A 20,588-nucleotide genomic window follows, 5' to 3' on the forward strand; every position below is an offset into this window, starting at 1 on the left:
CACACTGCCAAGAATCCTGTCTTTAATCCTATACTCAACTTTCAAGTTCAACCTTCCAAAATGCATCACTTCGCATTTATCCAGGTTGAACTCCATCTGCCACCTCTCGGCCCATCTCTGCATCCTGTCAATGTCATGTTGCAGCCTACAACAGTCCTCTATACTGTCAATGGCAGCTCAAACTTGCTAACCCATCCCTCAATTTTAAAATATGGAGGTAATCTATTCATACAATTATACTTTATCCAAGCCATTAATAAAAATTACAAAGAGTAGAGGCCCAAGAACAGACCCTTGTGGAACACCACTCACCACTGACTTCCAGGCAGAATACTTTCCTTCCACTACCACTTGCTGTCTTCTGTTGACCAGCCAAATCTGTATCCAGACAGCTAAATTTCGCTGTATCCCATTCCTCCTGACCTTCTGAACGAGCCTATCATGGGGAACCTTATCAAATGCCTTGCTGAAGTTCATATGCACCACATCCACCGCTCGACCCTCATCAACTTGTCTAGTAACATCCTCAAAGTACTCAATAAGATTTGTGAGGCATGGCCTGCCCCTCACAAAACTGTGCTGACTGCATTTAATCAAGATGGTCAGAAATCCTATCCCTCAGAATCCTTTCTAACACCTTGCAGACGACAGACGTGAGACTGACTGGTCTGTAATTGCCCGGGATTTCTTTATTTCCTTTCTTGAAGAGAGGAATTATATTTGCCTCTCTCCAGTCCTCAACATTTCTACCACAACACTGACTCTTGATAATCCTCTTGGTTTTCAATGACCAGAGCTCAACAATGGCCTTAGTGCACCCACTTAATCATCTTGGAAAGACAACTCTCACTTCTGAGTGACCAGACTCTTCCTTGACTGACTTGCCATTCCTTCTAGGATTGGTGACATTGAACATGCAGGACTGACTGCACCCACTGCCTGAATGATCATGCTCAAGCCCTTGGAACTGAGATTGGAAAATGCCCTTGTCATGTTGTGCCAGTACCCACTGACTGTCATTGGCCCGTATTGATTGTGAATACTCCACTTAGCCTTTGAAAGGTGACCATTTGGTTAAAGTGCATTTGGTGTGTTTGTTATAAAAAGCTGGAGGGTCCTGCAGGTGTGACATTGATGTAGCATGGTACAGTATGGCAGTATTTCCCCCTCCTTGACTGACCATTGCTGGCAAACTCAACAGCTGCCTGGCTCCGTATCAGCACTAAGAGGGAAAACAAGGCAGAAATACTGTGAACTTGTAAATTTTGAATGAGGTAATGTGCAAAATAGGGGAAAACAAGCAGAGATACCATGGGCATCCAAGTAGGTGCAAAGGATGGGGGAATGGGGGTGGGCATGTGTGAATGCTAAGAAAGCAAGCTGAAAGATGTGAGGTGCACCCTGCTCTGATGGTGCCTGTCATTGCATGCAAAGTAGCCCAGCAGCAACATTGCAATGGTGCACTCCAAAGTGCAGTATTTAAGTGGTGGTGAACTATATTTTAAATGAGTCGAAGAAATACTATGTTGATGTGTTGACGCTGGTAGTGTTGGATGCCAACATTCTTGGGTGATTGCTGCCCATGAGCGTGCCCTGCGACACCAGGGAATGCTTGCCAAGATAGAGACCCCAAGGAGCGAGCAGCGACCTGGAACCAGCAAGCACCTGCTCAGATTATCACTGTCTAGTTTCCCCATGGGAGAACAAGAGATTGCCCACAAGTAGTTCTTCTATAACGAGATGGTTGTGTTATTGTGCAACCATGCATTATATAAAAATTGTGCATTAGAAACATGGCTTAAAGTGTTGGCGATGTAATTGCATTTTAAAAGTTTATGCTGTAGAAACTGTCCCCAATTTGTCAATCACATTCATGTTTGTGAAACACTCGTTATAGCAGAACGATGTGTATTAAAAAAAATGAGAATAGATAATAATGAGATGTCAGTGCATGTTAATAGACCTCTTGCTGCTCACTCGTATGATTTTGTTTTCTCTGATCAAATCTTCATGTCAAAAAATTCATTTTTCTGACTGAATTGCCATTGCCCATGTCTGGAAATATTCTGCCCTTGTTTTCCCGATGGCAGGTTCATGTTTTGATATTAAGTTCTCAGAACCTTGCAGACAGTTTGGCTTTCCTAATCTCCATTGTTTGGAACTTGTTTGCATTCATTAGCATGTCATTAGTACTCATTAAACCCCAGAATACTGGAATCACTTTCAGGAGTGCAATTTTGTTTGACAAAAATGGGAGCTGTGTGTTAACAAACCTGATTTTTTATATATATATATATATATATATATATATGAGGCATGAGTTTAATGCAATAGACTGTCTTTCAATCTCTGGTGTATATAAACTATAACAATTATTTATCTCTTTCCTAACCAAGGCATTTTTGTGTGAATGTTTACATTGTTAGAGGGAAGTGTCTCCATGTTGATTAGCTCACAAAGACTCGGTCATATGCAGTCTGCTTAGTTGTTGAAAGTTTAATGTTAGGGGTGAAGCCTAACCAGGCTATCAAGCCAACCCAAGTGAGGCAGCCACACTGGCTGATATCAGCAAAGCTAACAGGAGCATGCCAGTGCAATTGAACTCAAAAGGAGGCTTAACTCAAAAGGCTATCTTTTGTGAACCTCTCCTTGTCCCCATGTAGGCCTTTAGGGGAAAAGCTATCAGGTGTGTACATTCTGATGTAATGAAACGTTCTGATGGTTCGGGAGCTACTAAGTATTAGATTAGATTAGATTACTTACAGTGTGGAAACAGGCCCTTCGGCCCAACAAGTCCACACCGACCCGCCGAAGCGCTCCCACCCAGACCCATTCCTCTACATTTACCCCTGCACCTAACACTACGGGCAATTTAGCGTGGCCAATTCACCTAACCTGCACACTTTTGGACTGTGGGAGGAAACCGGAGCACCTGGAGGAAACCCACGCAGACACAGGGAGAATGTGCAAACTCCACACAGTCTGAGTCGGGAATTGAACCCAGGTCTCTGGCGCTGTGAGGCAGCAGTGCTAACCACTGTGCCACCGTGACGCCCACAGTGTCATAGTAACTTTCCTGATAGAAGTGTGAGAGGCAGTATCACTTTGGTGTCAGTAGTACTACGTCAGTAGATGTGATGGACATTGATTTCACATGAGGCATCATATTTGGCAACCAGTTTACTGTGTATCAGTTCTCTGTAGTGGCACTATTAAAATTCTAGCTCACATTCCTGGGTGCACAAAGCATTGAGTTGACAGCAGTATGTACACGAGTGGAGAGCAGTGGATCATTCATTCTTTTGCAGCACTGATGACAGGTTCTCTTGGGCTGTTCATGGGTGCCAGCCTCTACAACCATCTCTGTTCAATCTACCTTTTCCCTGTTCTGTCCCTCTCTCTCTCTTTATTTTTCTTTGCTCCTCTCCCTTTCTTGGTCTTATTCCTTTGTGAGGAAATTGTTCTGTAGAACTGCAGCCGTGTCCTTCAAAGATCCCCAGGCGTGTAGTTGCAAGTATGAACCATTAGGTGGCATTTGTACCAAATAAGGAATGATGGTTTCTCGAGTGATTCCTCTACTCTGGCACTGAATTGAACAGGGAAAATTGCAAAACCAGCTAATCTTTGCCATTGGTAAGCCACATTTGTGTAGAAATCTACTTTTAAGTGTGTATTAGCTATAGTTTATTTAAGACTGCCATTTTTGTTTTTAAAAATGTTAACAGTTATCAGTTCACTTAAAGACAAGAGACAGAGAAATAAAGTATTCTGTACCTTAGCATAGGTCGATAAATTTTCAACTTTCTTGTGTTTGCACTTGCACTAATTTAAAAAGAAAACAAGTTTTTCTAGCTAGAAGATAGTTTGTGAAAGGAATTAGTCTGTCTTCTGTATTACCAGAAACTGGTAATGCTAAATGTCTAAATTCTTTGATGTCCAAAGCTGTTGTCCTTTTGAACTTACTTTTGGTTTTCAAATATCTGTCACCATGATTTTAGAGATGTTTCTTTATAAATAGCCCACACGTGGTCTCAAAAACAGAAAATCCCACTCTCGATACCAGAAAAGATGGTGGAAGCGCTATCTTTCCAAAGGGAATTGAAAAAGAGAAATTTGCAGGGCCATGGACAAAGCATGGCATTATGCAGGTAGCTCAACTTGGCATTGGGATGCAATGGATAAACTGGCTACCTTCAATGCTACATGAATCTCTGAAGAAGTTATGATAACCCATTACAATTTTGAATATCTCTTAATCTTTCCTGCTCCAAGGAAATCAGTTCCAGTTTCTCTAGCACTCCCTGCCCTTCCTAATAACTGAAGTTTCTCAATGCTGGTATAACTCCAGTAAATCTCCTGTAAACCTTCTGCAAGGCCTTGGCAGTTTTCCCAAAGGGTGGTGCCCAGAATCAGATGCAGTACATTACATGAAATTTTGCCAGTTACTTCTATAAATATAACATAATTTTCTTGGTTTTGTGCAATCTGACTCCATTAACAAAGCCAGATGCCTCATATGTTTTAACAATCTTTATCAATTTGTCCAGCCATATTTAAAGATTTGCATTGTCAACACCCAGATCTGTCTTCCAGCATCCCCATTTTAATTACATTAAATCTTCTCAGTCTTCAAAAAGTCACATCTATATTTACCTCCATATATATTTAATTTTCAATATGTTTGTACATTTCACAAATCTACGTCTACTCTCCCAATGTTTTCTAATATCATTTTCATTGTTTTCACTATTTCCCATTTCGTATCAACTGCAAACTTGCTATTCTACTCTTCACCACCCCTCCTAACACCGCACTAGTCCAGGCGATCAATATATATGAGAAAGAATGTCTAAAAGAAACTCGTACTTCCCTCTAGTCTGTAAAACACGCATCACCACTATTCTCTGCTTATCACTTTATCTTTGTAGGCAATGCTAAATCCTTTTCTTCTCCTCCCTAGAGATAACAGGATTCAGAGGTAAAACTCTCTACTGGTTGGGGTCATAGTTAGCACATAAGAAGAGGGTTGGTGTTGTTGTTGGTCAACTTGTGTTTTGTCACAGTTCCAGGACATCTCTGTAGGAGGTCCTCAGGGTAGATGTTTTCTAAACAACCTGCTAAGAGAGGTAATTAGACATCCAGCCTCCTAATTCAGAGGTAGGCACACCATCACTAAGCCACAAGAGCCCTAGTTCTTCAGGGCAGTGTCCCAGGCCCAACCATCTTCAGTTGTTTCGTCAATAACCTTTAGTCCATTGTAAGGGCAGATGTCAGGATTTTCACTGATGACCTCTGAAGCCCTCTAAAGACTCAGCTGAACGAGAAGAGGTGTCAATGGTCACGGGGGTGAGATGGAAAGTCAGAAAATCCCTCTGCAGGTTGGCAAGAAGTAATCAAGAAAGATGCGAAGACATTATAAATGGAAAGGGAGATATCATGGCAAACCAATCAAATTTATGATGAATTATCATCTTTGGACCAGATAGATTTCACGCAGGCATATTAAAAGAAGTTAGGAAAGAGATAATCACTATTTTTACATTATAGAGCTGTCCATTGTAATAGCTGAGCATCACAAGAGCTGAGCATTTTGTTATTCTGCCTCCTCTGCTGCCTTCACTGTTGAAGAGGGTGGGAAGTTAGCTCAGCGATAGCTACTTACTGTGAGTCCAAATGTTGAATCTTTTCTCCGTACAATGCACAATAGAAGAATAGCAATGAGGCTGGAATGAATTTCTTTTTACATTTCAAGTGAGAAAACTAAGACTGAAGAACATTGTTACACGTATATTGAATTCTTAAATTTGATTTTGTGGAGTTTGAAAGAGAGTTCCAGTCTATCAGGTACAGCTTAGTGAATCAGCACTATGTGCATTTTCTTTTTAAAAATTGTACCAAAGGTGCATTTGAAGACAATAAGAGAATTCAACTCTTGGGGAAAAACGAGTACTGATGTAATTGCAAACAAGGGATACATATTTGGCTGAAGGTAAGTAAATAGAAGAAGAGTCATAGAGTTATAGAGATGTACAGCATGGAAACAGACCCTTCAGTCCAACCCATGCATACCGACCAGATATCCCAACTCAATCTACTCCCACCTGCCAGCACCCAGCCCATATCCCTCCATACCCTTCCTATTCATATACCCATCCAAATACCTCTTAAATGTTGCAATTGTACCAGCCTCCACCACTTCCTCTGGCAGCTCATTCCATACATGTACTACCCTCTGTATGAAAACGTTGCCCCTTAGGTCTCTTTTATATCTTTCCTCTCTCACCCTAAACCTATGCCCTCTAGTTCTGGACTCCCCAACCTCAGGGAAAAGACTTTGTCTATTTACCCTATCCATGCCCCTCGCATCCGAATCATTTATGTAAATGACAAAAGGTAGAGGACCCAGCACCGAACCTTGTGGCACTCCACTGGTCACAGGCCTCCAGTCTAAAAAACTACCCTCCACCACCACCCTCTGTCTTCTACCTTTGAGCCAGTTCTATATCCAAATGGCTAGTTCTCCCTGTATTCCATGAGATCTAACCTTGTTAATCAATCTCCCATGGAGAACCTTGTCGAACGCCTTACTGAAATCCATATAGATCACATCTACCATTCTGCCCTCATCAATCCTCTTTGTTACTTCCTCAAAAACTCAATCAAGTTTGTGAGACATGATTTCCCACGCACAAAGCCACATTGATTATCCCTAATCAGCAGTCCTCACTTTCTCCTAGTTGATTTTAACCTACTGCGAATCCTCTTGCAAGGATGCCTTCCTTGAAGAAGCTCTCTTCCTCCCTCGCGCTTTTCCAGCAACACATTTTTCAGCTCTGATCTCCAGCATCTGCAGTCCTCACTTTCTCCTATCCTTAATTAGTCCTTGCCTTTCCAAATACATGTACATCCTGTACCTCAGGATTCCCTCCAACAACTTGCCCACCACCATGGTCAGGCTCACTGGTCTGTAGTTCCCTGGCTTGTTATTACCACCCTTCTTAAACAGTGGCACCACATTTGCCAACCTCCAATCTTCAGGCACCTGTGACTATCGATGGTACAAATATCTCAGCAAGAGGCCCAGCAATCACTTCTCTAGCTTCCCACAAAGTTCTAAGATACACCTGATCAGGTCCTGAGGATTTATCCACTTTTGTGTTTCAAGACATCCAGCACTTCCTCCTCTGTAATTCGGACATTTTGCAAGGTATCACCATCTATTTCCCTACAGTCTATATCGTCATATCCTTTTCCACAGTAAATACTGATGCAAAATACTCGTTTAGTATCTCCCCATTTTCTGTGGTATCACACAAAGGCCGCTTTGCTGATCTTTGAGGGGCCCTATTTCCTCCCTAGTTACCCTTTTGTCTTTAACGTATTTATAAAAACCCTTTGGATTCTCCTTAATTCTATTTGCCAAAGCTATCTCATGTTCCCTTTTTGCCCTCCTGATTTCCCTCTTAAGTATACTCCTACTGCCTTTATACTCTTCTAAGGATTCACTTGATCTATCCTGTCTATACCATACATATGCTTCCTTCTTTTCTTAACCAAACCCTCAATTTCTTTAGTCATCCAGCATTGTAAGTAATCTAATCTAATATTACATTCCTTATACCTACCAGCCTTTCCTTTCAGACGAACAGGAATATACTTTCTCTGGATTCTTGTTATCTAATTTCTGAAGGCTTCCCATTTTCCAGCCGTCCCTTTACCTGCGAACATCTGCCTCCAATCAGCTTTCGGAAGTTCTTGCCGAAAACCGTCAAAATTGGCCTTTCTCCAATTTAGATCTGGTCTATCCTTTTCCATCACTATTTTAAATCTAATAGAATTATGGTCACTGGCCCCAAAGTGCTCCCTCACTGACACCTCAGTCACCTGCCCTGCCTTATTTCCCAAGAGTAGGTCAAGTTTTGCACCTTCTCTAGTAGGTACAGCCACATACTGAATCAGAACATTTTCTTGTACACATTTAACAAATTCTTCAACGTAAATTAGAACACAGATGTTGGTCAGGATTCCAGGATGAAACTGGAACATAAGCAGAACAATCTTGTTCAGTGAAACTTGCAAATTGCACATTGCATCTTTTTGCAAATGTTTTTATTATCCTATTTCAGAGATAATATCAAAAGACAAGATGCATACAGTTTAGCTGCAACTTATTTTGTACAATATAAATTCAACAGGAGAAACAAATTAAAACTGATAAAATACAATGGTCTAAACTTTTAGTAAACCCAAAAACAGGCACAGGATTTGTGAGGTGTTATTAGCCCATGCACATTCAAAATAATGCAGGCAACATTTAAAATTCACGCTCATAATGGTCAGTACAATGTAATCAGCATTACTGATTAACATCACTTAACACTTACGTTGCAGGGGATTCATTTCTTTATTAGTTGTCAACAGGATGTGTTCGTCCATGACTACACTAGTATTTATTGACTATCCTTAAATGTCCTTGAGAAGGTAGTTATGGACCACCTTCTTGAAATTTGTAGCCAATGAGAGTTGAGAATAACCACTTTGTTGTTAGGAATGGAGTTCCAGAATTTTGACCCAGTGACAGTAAAGGAAAAAGTAATATAGTTCCAAGTTGGGATGGTGTGTGACTTGAAGCCAATCTTATAAGTGGCAGCAATACTCGCATGCTCATGCAGCCCTTGTCCTTCCTGGTTGTGTAGGTTACAGGTTTGGAAGGTGCTGTTGGAGTAGTCTTGGTTAGTCACCTTGTAGCTGGTATACAATGCTTCCACAGTTTGGTGATTGTGGAAGTACCACATGCATAAGATGGTGGATGGGTGTCAATGGCATTGGTACCTTTGTTCTGGATAGTTTTGAACTTCTTGAATGTTATTGAAGCTGCATTCATCCAGGCCATTGGACAGTATTCCATTACACTCCTGAATGTGCCTTGTAGATGGTGGACAAGATCTGAGGAACCAAGAGGTAACTTACTCACCGTGGAATGCCAAGCTTCTGACCTGGTCTTGTAGCCACAGAATTTATAGCTGATCCAGTGGGATAGAGTATACGATTTCAAATCATGATGCTTGATGCTGTTTATGCAACGTGTAACCAGGATTGCTTGTGAGACCCGAGCACTAAGGGGTGTGCTGATACTAATGAGCAAGTGAGATTATCACAGAATAAATTCAAAAATTAAAGAAACTTTCCTGTCACTGTTGGTATAGAGTAATATTAGAAATCAACCTTTCCAGTTCAAGCCAAACTGCTATGCCTATGGGAAAATCGGGCATATCCAAACAGCATGCAGGAATCATAGAATCCCTACAGAGTGGAAGCAGGACATTCAGCCCATCGAAGCCACACCAACCCTCCAAAGAGCATCCCACCCAGATCCCCCCTCCGCCCACACCGTCTCACGTACCCTATCCCTGTAAACCTACAGCATTTACCTTGACATCCTTGGACACAATGGGCAATTTAGCATGGCCAAACCCCCTAACCTGCACTAATCTTTGGACTGTGGGGAAAAAACTGGAGGACCCAGAAGAAACCCATGCAGACACTAGTAGAATGTGCAAATTCCACACAGACTGTTGCCTGAGGTGGAATCCAACCCCGTGTCCTTGGCACTGTGGGGCAACAGTGCTAACCACTGAGCCATGTGCCAGTCCCAGTAGTGGAGTAGAGGAAGTAGTAATGCTCCAGTTATGTATCAGGTCAAGGCTATGTTAGATCTAAAACTAATTCAATCATCTTAGAGTCCTCAAAGAAGAATTCAAACAAAGTATGAAGACATTTTCAATATTATGTTATAAAGGGAGAAAATCAAATCAAATATACAAAAAAAATCAGATCTTTGTCTCAGCATGATTGTGTACATGTATCATAAAATAAACCAAGGAAGAGATAATCAGAGACATGATTAAAAGTATAAGCTATTCATAAGAAAATGGGATTGTTGTATATTGTAAGAGCTTAACATTTTGTTATACCACCTTCTCTGTTAGATATGGAAATAGAAGCTGATATTATTGAGCAGAAGGTCAGAGTGCCAGCAAAAACATGGACGACGAGAGTTATTGGGCTGGAGATGTAAGTCCAGTGTCCACAGTAGAAATAAAGTCAGAGGTTTGCATTTTATTTTCATTGTTGATAGCACTGCAGCTGTGACTGCAAGGAGAGAAAGAAATCTGAGATGGTGCAGATTAAGCTTATCTCCTTTGGTATTCAAGAGTCAGTATTCTGCAACTGTTTATAGATAAACTGTTCAAGGAACTTGAGCAGCGCACAGCTATTGCTGCAATGAAAACAGTAACAAGAATTATTTTGGTATCCAAAGGTAGATAGGCATATTGACATATTGGTGAAAAGTTATCTCTCTGAAGGAGAAATGATCCAAGCAGGATTCCTTTCATTTCATAATCAAACCCAAGAAATAGTGGAATGTGTACGTGTTGATTTCTATGAATTGAAATATTTTAGGCAATAGACAGCATTTAGGCAATAAATGTATCCATGTTCAATATGACAGGTACTAACACAACTGAAAGTTTGAGTAGTTGATTCACAACTTACGTTTTGCCAAAAGAGTTTGAAAAATGTCTAAGCATCTGCTCCCAGGAGGACCAGTTCCAAAACCGTACAACCCAGATGGCCTCCTTCTTCAAGGACCGCAATTTCCCGCCAGACGTAGTCGACGATGCCCTCCACTGCATCTCTTCCACTTCCTGCTCCTCCGCCCTTGAGCCCCGCCCCTCCAACCGCCACCAGGACAGAACCCCACTGGTCCTCACCTACCACCCCACCAACCTCCATGTACAACGTATCATCCGCCGTAATTTCCGCCACCTCCAAACGGACCCCACCACCAGGGATATATTTCCCTCCCCTCCCCTATCAGTGTTCCGTAAAGACCACTCCCTCCGTGACTCCTTCGTCAGGTCCACAACCCCCACCAACCCAACCTCCACTCCCGGCACCTTCCCCTGCAACCGCAAGAAATGCAAAACTTGCACCCACACCTCCCCCCTTACTTCTCTCCAAGGCCCCAAGGGACACTTCCATATCCGCCACAAATTCACCTGCACCTCCACACACATCATCTATTGCATCCGCTGCACCCGATGTGGCCTCCTCTATATTGGGGAGACAGGCCGCCTACTTGCGGAACGTTTCAGAGAACACCTCTGGGACACCCGGACCAACCAACCCAACCACCCCGTGGCCCAACACTTTAACTCCCCCTCCCATTCCACCAAGGACATGCAGGTCTTTGGACTCCTCCATCGCCAGACCATGGCAACACGACAGTTGGAGGAAGAGCGCCTCATCTTCTGCCTGGGAACCCTCCAACCACAAGGGATGAACTCAGATTTCTCCAGTTTCCTCATTTCCCCTCCCCCCACCTTGTCTCAGTCAAATCCCTCGAACTCAGCACCGCCTTCCTAACCTGCAATCTTCTTCCTGACCTCTCCGCCCCCACCCCACTCCGGCCTATCACCCTCACCTTGACCTCCCTCCACCTATTGCAATTCCAACGCCCCTCCCCCAAGTCCCTCCTCCCTACCTTTTATCTTCGCCTGCTGGACACACTTTCCTCATTCCTGAAGAAGGGCTTATACCCGAAACGTCGATTCTCCTGTTCCTTGGATGCTGCCTGACCTGCTGCGCTTTTCCAGCAACACATTTTAAGCAAGAATTAAGTCAAACACTGAAAAACCACCATATCACCTAAATCCAACAAGTGTGGGAGAAAGAGAGGACTACAGGTGCTAGAGATCAGGCAGCTTCCGAGGGGCAGGAGAATCGACGTTTCGAGCATAACCTCTTCATCATTCCTAATGTAACGTCGACTCTCCTGCTCCTCGGATGCTGCCTGACCAGCTGAGCTTTTCGAGCACCAACTTTTTGACACCAAGTGTACAGATCTTGAAGGTGTTTTGCAGAACCATTTGATAATAACAAACTTGGCAGTAACTCCCATGTTTCTCTTTGAAGTAGGCTAGACAATTTTCTGTTCTTTGTACAGAGTAACCCACATCTTGCAAGTTATTTACTTTGTCTTACTGTTTCAACACCCACCTAAGACATGAGTCACTCCTCTGCCAACGTTTAGAGGGATACTGTCTCAGCCGAATCCCTCCAGCCCGGCACCGCCTTCCTGACCTGCAGTCTTCTTCTTGACCTCTCCGCCTCCACCCTACTCCGACCTATCACCCTCACCTTGACCTCTTTCCACCTATCACATTTCCAACGCCCCTCCTCCAAGTCCCTCCTCCCTACCTTTTATCTTCTCCTGCTGAACACTCTCTGCTCATTCCTGAAGAAGGGCATGTGCCCGAAACGTCGAATCTTCTGTTCCCTAGATGCTGCCTGACCTGCTGTGCTGTTCCAGCAATAAAGTTTCATACTGTTCAAGGAACCTCAAGAACACATGTATAGTTCCTAGTCCATGTCACATAGGTCCACCCACAGTGGTGTTAAGCAGGGAGTGCCACGAGTTTGTCAAATCAACAAACAACAGTATAGGTTCCAATTTAAAGCATTATGTAACAAGCAGAAGATTAATCTTTTTGATGTTTTTGTTGTTCTAGGATGTAAGAGTGCAGGTTTTGAAAGAGTCTTTGCAAATTCTGTTAGTTTATCTTGCATATAGAGTCATACAGCATGGAAATAGTCCCTTTGGCCCAATACATCCATTCAAAGTTTGGGAGAAGATTTGTAGCTAGGGTGCTCGTTGTTATGGTTCTGTTCGCCGAGCTGGGAATTTGTGTTGCAGACGTTTCGTCTCCTGTCTAGGTGACATCCTCCGGCATTTGTAGTGATTTGTATTTGCCGCTTCCAGTTGTCAGTTCCAGCTGTCCGCTGCAGTGGCCGGTATATTGGGTCCAGGTCGATGTGCTTATTGATTGAGTCTGTGGATGAGTGCCATGCCTCTAGGAATTCCCTGGCTGTTCTCTGTTTGGCTCGTCCTATAATATTAGTGTTGTCCCAGTCGAACTCATGTTGCTTGTCATCTGAGTGTGTGGCTACTAAGGATAGCTGGTCGCGTCGTTTTGTGGCTAGTTGGTGTTCATGGATGCGGATCGTTAGCTGTCTTCCTGTTTGTCGTATGTAGTATTTTGTGCAGTCCTTGCATGGGATTTTGTACACTACATTGTAATCATTAAAAACACAGAAATAGAGAACACACACCGGATCATCAACGCCACACTCACAGGAATCCGATTCACTAGAGACAACCAACTCCCATTCCTAGACGTGATGGTACAGAGAACACTGAATGGAGAATTCACCACAAAGGTATACAGGAAAGCCACACACACAGACCAAGTCCTGAACTACGAAAGCAACCAACCCAACACACACACAGAAAGTTGCATCAAGACACTGTTCAAAAGGGCCACAACACACTGCAGTACACCAGAACTGCAAAAAGAGGAAGAAGAACACCTGTACAATGTATTTGCCGAAAATGGATACCCAAGCAACAGATGCCTAAGGGAAAGACAACAGAATGAGGACATGCCACAACCCAAGGACTAGCCACACTACCATACATCAAAAAAATTTCTGAACTGACAGCCAGACTACTGCGACCACTAGGACTCATAACAGTATACAAACCAACAGCCACTCTCAGACAACAACTCACCAGGACGAAGGACCCAATACCCAGCATGAGCAAAACCAATGTAGTGTACAAAATCCCATGCAAGGACTGCACAAAACACTACATAGGACAAACAGGAAGACAGCTAACGATCCGCATCCATGAACACCAACTTGCCACGAAACGACATGACCAGCTATCCTTAGTATCAAATGACGAGTGACATGAGTTCGACTGGGACAACACTAATATTATAGGACAAGCCAAACAGAGAACAGCCAGGGAATTCCTAGAGACATGGCACTTATCCACAGATTCAATCAATAAGCACATCGACCTGGACCCAATATACCGGCCACTGCAGCAGACAGCTGGAACTGACAACCGGAAGTGGCAGATACAAATCACTATAAATGCCAGAGGAAACATCACAGAAGTGCTTCATAGGAGGCTCCCAAGTACTGAGGATGTCACCTAGACGGGGGACGAAACGTCTGCAACACAAATTCCCAGCTCGGCGAACAGAACCACACCAATACATCCATGTTGACCAGGCGTTCTAAACTGAATGAGTCTTATTTGCCTGCATTTGGCCAACATTCCTCTTAACCTCTCCTATACATGTACCTGTAAACATCTTTTAAATGTTTTAATTGTACTCGCCTCTACCAGTTCCTCTGGAAGATTGTTCTACATACACATCACCCTCTGTGAAAAGTTTGCCCGTCATGTCCTTTTTAAATCTTTTCCTTTTCACCTTAATTCTATAAATCTGTACCCTGGAGGTAAGACCTTAGCTATTCACGTTATCTATTTCCCTCATGATTTTATAAACCTCTATAATGCCACCCTTCAGCCTTCTAGGCTGCTAGGAAAAAAAAAGGTCCCAGTCTTTAGTACACACTGTTGCCCCTATGTGCTTTGGAGCATTCAAATTAGGAGCAAATGTAGGCTTCTTGACTGATCTGATTGTGGCCTCCATTCTGCACTCCTAAATACTCCCATACTCCTTAACTCTCTGGTCAATCAAGGATCCATCTACCTCAGCCTCAGAAATGTTCAGTGAACATGCCTGCAGTGCACTCTGGGGAAACAAAGTCCACAGATCCCCAAAGACCTTCAGTCAGAACAATGATCCCCTCATCTTGTGTTAAATGAGAAACCACTTATTTTTAAATCATGTCCTTTAGATTTAATCTCTTCCACAAAGAAAAATATCTTCTCAACATTTGCCTTGTTAATTCCCTACATGATCTAGTATATGTTTCAATTAGATCACCTTTAATTCTTCTAAACTCAAATGGATACAGGCCAACACGTCCAACCTTTCCTCTTAAGATAATCCTCTTATTCCAGAAATAATTCAAGTGATACTTTTTAAGAACTGTTTGTAATACTATTATGCTCTTTCTCAAGTACTGTAGGGAGACCAAAACTGTACACAGTTCTCCAGATATGGTTTCAGCAGCATCCATTGTAACAAAATGGATTTATTTTCTCTTTACAATAAACAATTTAATTTGCCATTCAAATGCTGATAGTGAAGAGCATGAATGTTTATGGTGATGGATACAAAGTTAGTCAAGCGTTCTACTTTTTCCTGATGGTGTCGATCACGTTGAGATTCATTTGCATTACCTTCATCTGGACAAGTGGGGAGTATGTCACCTGAATTGTGCCTTGTAAATGGCAAATGTGCGAATGGCAAATTCACCTCAGGTGGTGAACTCTTCGATGTGATGTTTTTAGCCTGCTCTGATATTTGCAGTATGTAAATGGCTGCAGTTATGTTTCTGTTCAATGGTGAGCCTGCTTTGTTGATGATGGAGGATTCAGTGATTGTAATACCGTTGAATTTCAAGAGGCAATAATTGGCTTCACTCTGGTAGACATGATCAGTGCTTGGCTCACGTGGTATAAGAGTCATTTGTAGCTGTTCAGTCATAGAATCCCTACAGCGTGGAAGTAGGCCATTTGGCCCATTGAGTTTACACTGACCCACTGAAGAGCATCCCACCCAGACCCACCCTTCTTCCCTAACTTTGTAACCCTGCATTCCCCATGGCTAGTCCACCTAGCCTGCACACCCCTGAACACTATGGGCAATTTAGCATGGCCAAATGACCCAAGCTGCACAATTTTGAACAAAGGGGGAATTGGAACATCCAGAGGAAACCCATGCAGACACAGAGAAAATGAAGTAAATAAATCAAATCAAAAGGAAGTTCCTCTCCAAGCAGGCCCCTGCTTTAAGTAGATCTAACACAGTAAAGAGTAAACCAGTCAGTCTGGGCCTCCCTATGGCAACTTCACGCAGTCTGTGATTCCATGCTGAATTTTCTTCAGCATTGTGCTGGGTTCGGGTCCTCGCGCCCAGAGCTGTGAAAGGGGCTGTGTGGACTTTATCTTGTATTCTCTTTCCTAAAATTTCATCTTTTTTCTTTATTATATTATTGTGGAAAGAATGTTATTCTGAACTTTTTATTTCTTTATTTTTCTAATTTATTACTATGATTTTGTATTTTTGAAGGTCTGTAATGCTGGACTTTAATTTCTTTTTCCCTAATTTGTTTTCCCTAAGAATTTGTACTCAAGAATCCGTATCCAAGTCCCTTTGTATCTAAGATAATGCAGTAATGTGGTGACTTGCAAACATTTCATTGTACTCATGTGAGTATATGTAACAAAGCTAAATTCAAGTACCTGTGTATTGCAATTACAGTTTTCCCAATCAAATACCTGTGGTGTTGGTCACGTTACAGTTTTATTTCTATCGCATGCATAGCCCTTTGTGAAGGCTCTGCTTCACGGACTAGTTTTCTTTTAGGAATTTTATAAAATAAGCCCCTTAAAGCAGAGACCAGCCTTTGATAAATTCTCATCATTCTCTGATCCATCATTGAACTCAAAACTGCTCTGCTCTTCTTGAAGAGATATTGGGAAGCAGGTGATCATCTGTGTTTTGATGTGTCATCAGTCATGTGATCAGCAGTGTAAAATGGAAGATCTGTTTGGAAATGAGATGCACATAGGATGCAGAGATTAAAGTAACGAATACAATATATTTTAGTGACAAGATAGTCCACCTCTTTAAAAGGTAAGGGATTTAATAGATTTTTGTTTAATATTGGTGTTTGGATAAACAGAAGCTGAAAATATTCATGTTTATTTGTTCCTACTCACAATGAACTGCAAGCAACTATCAGTGCTTTCTGCTTCTATTAAATGTAGCTACTACATCATATATTAAATACTTTTATTTTCAAAGTTCTGTTAGATTCTTTACAGATTCACAAGTAAATTGCACACTGCATTTGAAGTAGTTTGTTAAAGGTAGCTTATTTTATCTGAAACAGATGTTAATATTTTTCGTATTATGTTTGTAAAGCCGTTATGTGTGTAGCTTTATATGCTGGATTATAATAGACCACCAAGATTTAATGAGAAAGTATTGTCCTTTGCATGTAGAGTACCAACAATAGAATTCCCGATGAAGTATCTTTCTGATAACCACTTAACTGGTATAAGTCAGTGCAGAATGACTCAAGCATATGATCACATGGATTTCAGACGTGGGCTTAATCTAGCATGTGAAAATAATTTCCACATCATTTTTGTTGACTGTATTATGCAGATAATTGAAGGTCAACTGTAAAAAGCAAAGCACAAAATTTTTTCTTAATGTGCTATGCGAAATTTGCAGACAATGTTTGAGTCCACTATGCAAAACGAGTTGATGTTAGGGGAGTAATATAAATATGTCACTTTACTGTTCAGTCTGTGCTTGCTGCTGGTCATGTACCAGCTGCATGGTTGTATTGTGGCCCATTGTCTAAAGCTGAAGCTTCTTTCTTCCTTTCATTCATTTAATCCTTCAAGCTGATTGGCTGCAGATAGTTTCTTTTGTGGGTGGGGAAAGAGAAAAGACCGTGTTTAGGGTAAAGTGTCATGAATTATTTGCTTTCATTTCCTGTAATTTGAATCCACTTGCTAACTTCAAAGATAGGTTTGTTGTTGGGATAAAAAGGTAACAGCAAGCATTGCGAATTTTATCTAAAATCTTGGTTCATTGTAAAGAGGAAGGTTGCCATGGGAAGTATATTTGCATGATTAACAACGACGTTTGGCACGGATCAACATTTCTCTTTAGAACTGAAAGTACTTGGAGGGGTAAGTACCTTTATGAGCATAGTTATTACGTGAGAAATATACTTCAATAACTAAACTTTATATGTTGCTACATATGTTTTTATATGTTCAATTATGCAGTTAATATTGATAACCACATTAATGGATTTCAGTTTTCAACCAAAGAATTCTAAATTTCAGAACGGAGGCAGAGCTTACACTTTTTCCTTGTTTGTGGTGCTTGTATTGAAGACGATTAGACTGCATTATCTCTGTAGGTCATGTTCATGTGTCTGGTTGATCATGGTCCAGAGTCCACAGTGAAGTAATTTTCAAAAACAAAATTTGGTTTTCTAATCTGTGGTGAAACACTGAACACAATTTCTGATGTTATGAGTTCTGGCAGTGTGAACATATAGAAACCGCACCCCTACCAAGAAGAAAGGGAAGGTCACTGAAACATTGATTTCACGTGTTTCGTTACAGCTAGTACTGTGGAGATCAATAAGCAAATCGCACACTCAGCTATGTGACAGCAGAGATTATAGTGCAGATCTAGGAGTACTGAATGATATACTTGTCTATATTTTCTAGTTTTCACTGTTTGCCTAAGTGAGTGGTATATGATGCCCACTTTATGATAACATTTAGTTAATGGTATACTCATTTGCACTTCTGGAGTTGAAAACCAAAAACACAGGAAAATTAGGTCAAGGTGAAGTCAATAAGCCATTTCTGATTGAAGTTGTAAGACTCAATGGCAGTTTTATTTTTAATCAATTTTGTAGAAATTAATATTGCCAATATCAGCAGACCAACACTTAGGCCTTTTATTATGTTTGCCTTTCCTTCATCTGTCATTTTGCCCAGTTAAAATCATCACGTTGAGGTCAGTATTAAAAATGACATAATGAGGCCTAAATATTTGCCTGCAGCTATCACAATTCTGATATCCAGGCTCAAGAAGTGGAGCTGTAAAACAGAAGTAATTAATATGGATCATCAGTAGGTTATCATAAAATGACACTTTTGTTTTTTTTTTAAATGACAAAGATCAATCTTGATGTTTTAATATCATGAAAAGTATTTTAGCTCTCCAGTTTAAACAGCTGTCACATCAAAATGTGCATAAACTGAGCTTCTACCAGGTATGTGCTTTAAAAATCTGTAAAAGATGAATAAGAAAGAGTGGATTTTTTAAAAGAATTATGCTTTTGGTGAATGATGAATAAAACTGGGTACGTACATTTCCTGGCTTGGCATTCACAGATACCTAAACTCTTGCCACCTTTTGTGGCTGGCTAATTAACCAATGACATTCAGAAGAGATCAGCGAGTTTAAAACACTCCAGCTCTGAAGTAAAGAATGAGAACTGTTTTGTACACTGGCCCCATCCTGGCTCTGACCACTTATAGAGTTAAAATGGCCCTCGATCTTTCAGTGTTGGGCTCTAGTAGAGCCCCTACCTTTTGAAGCACATGGCCTGGCATCAAGTTGCACTTGTTCTAAAGGTGTGTCATAATACATTTGAATAAGTTGATTGAAGTATCTATAGACCAGCCAAACACTGGGGCTTTTCAGTTGACAGTCATATGGAAGAAGAATATCTCAATGCTAGGACATTGCATTTTCATGATAAATGATTACCAAACCAATCTGCCAAAAGTTGTCGGAACTTTGGATAAAGTTATTTTACAAATTTTCCATGCACCTTTGATGCAGTATTATTTACTATAAATTTCAGGTGCTAGTTTTTCTAAAATCAAAGGTAAAGTCCACATGAGTACATCGTTTTCAACATTTTGACTACCGTATCTTTTGTAAATGCATACGGCGATAAGGTAATTTATATCATGATATAACTGTGCCAGAGACTCTGAACAAAGCATGGAACAGTCTGTACTAGTGACAAATGTACTAATAGAGTAACAGGACAGTATTATGTTCAGTAGTGTAAATAAGAGTTTGCAGAAACTTATCAGAGCCAGACAGCTGTTGCTCATGTGTAAGGAGAAACAATTATAGGCCGCAACCTAACAGAAAAGACTAGAATAACCATTTCTCCAATGTACAGCATAAAACCCCGGCAAGCCTCATGGCAACACAAACCAATTTTAACATTGATATAAAAATACTATCTTAACCAAATGGAAATAAATTTAATGAAAATGAACTAACCTAAGTAAACAGTACAACCTTCTCATTACGTTTTTTGACATGGAAACGGTCATCATTTTGTCTAGTGAAAGGTGTAACAATAGTGTACATTGCTAAAATAGACATGGGACTGCCAGAAATCTGCAGTGATTTGATTAGATTTGTGCCTGTAATTAAGTTTCAGTTCCCAAGACATTAAGAAAAAATGGAATTACAGAGGCAAAGTAGAGAAATGTGACTTGGAGCTGAAGACTGAGTTATGAGGAAAGGTGCAAAACTGTTCTTTAGTCATGCAAAGAGGCAATTAGAGGAACCAGACAGAAGTACATAAGATATATTAAAACCTTTGTATAAGTTGTATCCAGAAGAAGCCAAATCATTGTAGTAAGGTGGTATAAGTTAATACTGGTGGGTTGCCTTGAAACAAATATTTTCACAAAAAAAGTTTCTTCTGATAGTGGAAGGCTGAAGGTTCATTATCCTGCAGAGTTTGCTGTTTTGTTTTTGTAGATAAATAATCTAAAAAGAATGAATGGTTTTATTCTTCTAATTAAAGCAAAATATTGCTAATAAGAATTGAACTCCTGTTAACAAATGAACTAACATTTTCTCTAAATCATGTTGAATTTTTTACTCAGACTAAGAATTGATGAAAGAATTTTAAATGTGTTGACTTTTTTTTTAAAAATTAAATGTTCAGCGACACTA

General features: G+C 40.9%; 1 protein-coding gene across 2 annotated transcripts in view; it reads left to right on the forward strand.

Annotated features, from left to right (window-relative positions):
- The window catches only part of LOC122561080 (protein prune homolog 2-like), a 435,917-nt gene that overhangs the window by 325,771 nt on the left and 89,558 nt on the right, over window positions 1–20,588 (forward strand). The gene's annotated exons all lie outside the window — the stretch shown is intronic.

This window comes from Chiloscyllium plagiosum, unplaced genomic scaffold (assembly GCF_037043375.1).
Source record: "Chiloscyllium plagiosum isolate Xiang-an unplaced genomic scaffold, Cpla_swu_hap1 HiC_scaffold_2, whole genome shotgun sequence".
Taxonomy (NCBI): domain Eukaryota; kingdom Metazoa; phylum Chordata; class Chondrichthyes; order Orectolobiformes; family Hemiscylliidae; genus Chiloscyllium; species Chiloscyllium plagiosum.